Raw genomic sequence first — 1,963 nt, forward strand, 5'->3', positions numbered from 1 at the left:
TACCAAAAAAGCATTCCCAGCACAGTATGTCACTGCATTTTGAATGAAACATTTTTTGAACAAAGAGAATTTGCTTATGGTGCTGCTGGGCTAGTGGAATCATGTTTAGTTATAAGAAAAATCACATAAACATCCTATAAGACTGAGAAATATTCAGAATAGAGAAGAAAGTCAGTATATGCTGGTATGATTCTTATATACAGCATTGGCTGAAAATAGAAAAATAAGGAAAAAATGAAGAATATCAAAAAAAGGAAACATGAAAAAGGATGAAAGGGAAAAAATGAGAAAAAAATAATAGTATTAACTTGCTTATGTATTTTCAGGAACATCTTTATGCTTTATAAAATGTTATTTATTCTGAGATTCAGTGGGCACCTGAGTAATCCTACCATTTACATTGCAAAGGTATTACCTCATGTAAAACCAGTTTATCTCTAAGAACTTCATTTTAAAGATTTTTTTTTTCAGAATTACCACTAATGTTAGTTTGAATTTGCCTTTAAGGAATTGGAAAGGGCTTTACACATAAACGCTGCCTCAAACACAAGAGCCTTTTTGGGTTGGGACAAATGCGTTCAAGGTATTCAAATTATGTTAACTGGCCATAATCTTTTCAGGTGCCCTTTTCCAGTAATGAAATGACAGTAACAACAGCAGTTATTCATATATGTACAGATGTACTGCTGAAATATGCATTATTTGGATGCCTTCATTATTGATCTACGTTCTTATATGTGCATGATTATTACGTGTCCTGTCTCATGTTTGAGTGATTTTTTTTTTAAGCTCAGGATGGCACTTAGACACATTATAGTTTATAAACTGATTGTTGACCCGCTATTGACTACTCTTTGAAAATAATGCCTTGTATACAAATTTGCAAATAATTGTTTTGGGCTTCGGAGACAAAATAGCAAAATAAAGTGTCTAAATACTCCTGGAAATAAGTAAGTGAAATAATGAAGTAACAACCCAAATTAACAGTTACAAAATAACATTTTTCTGTTTAAAATAAACTTTAAATGACAGGGAGACCTGCAGAATAAGTACCAATAAAAATACATAGTCTCATTTATCTTTGCATAATACATGCTTATATTTGCGCTTTAAAATCTAGTAGAAATATGAATGATGCTGTAATTAGAATAGGCAATACACACCTCCACATGAGGAGGTTTAAATAGGTTTTAATACAATGTTTTTGCATCTATAAGGTTAATAATTTTTAGATAAAATTTCTACAATTCAAGTAAAATTATTATGAAGCCTATTATTTTAAACATTAAAATAGCAGAGACATATTTAGTATACCTGTAAGATTTTTAGAAAATTATTTTAACACATATTAACTGTATTCATCATTTACCTTTATAGGAAAAAAAGATAAAATACCATATTGATTTAATGATATTTGTTATTAGTGAAACAATACTGTGATTTTGATTTCTACCTTTACAGAGGATCCTGAACCTATGCAGATTTGAATCCACCAGGATGGGGAATCTTATCGTGGAAAACAGGCTGGGCAAATCAATCACTTGTGATAGTCTGCAGAGAGTACAACGTAATCACCAATTTTTTATTTTATTTTTGCTTCTATAGGCCTGTCTTCATCACGACAGGATTATGTGGGCCAAATCAAGGAAGCATAGATATGACCAGTTTCCCATCAACTCCTTGGAAGGGACATTACACTTTGGTATAGCTCCATAGAGACAGTGTAGCCATGACATAGGACCTAAGCATTTTAGGTTGAGACAGATAATTAAAAACTAAAAGAAAATTATAATGTAGCTTTCAATCTTTTATTATTCACAAGAGAAGGCTAAGTGCTTTGTACAAAATTCAAGGTGAGGCAGTCAACATAAGAGCCCTGTTCTGTTTCTGCATCCGAAGTCTGAGATTTCACTAATGCTAAAGTGCCCTGTGTTGATGACAATTTGGGTTAGAGAACAATGGA

This window comes from Ursus arctos, unplaced genomic scaffold, assembly GCF_023065955.2.
Source record: "Ursus arctos isolate Adak ecotype North America unplaced genomic scaffold, UrsArc2.0 scaffold_15, whole genome shotgun sequence".
Classification (NCBI taxonomy): domain Eukaryota; kingdom Metazoa; phylum Chordata; class Mammalia; order Carnivora; family Ursidae; genus Ursus; species Ursus arctos.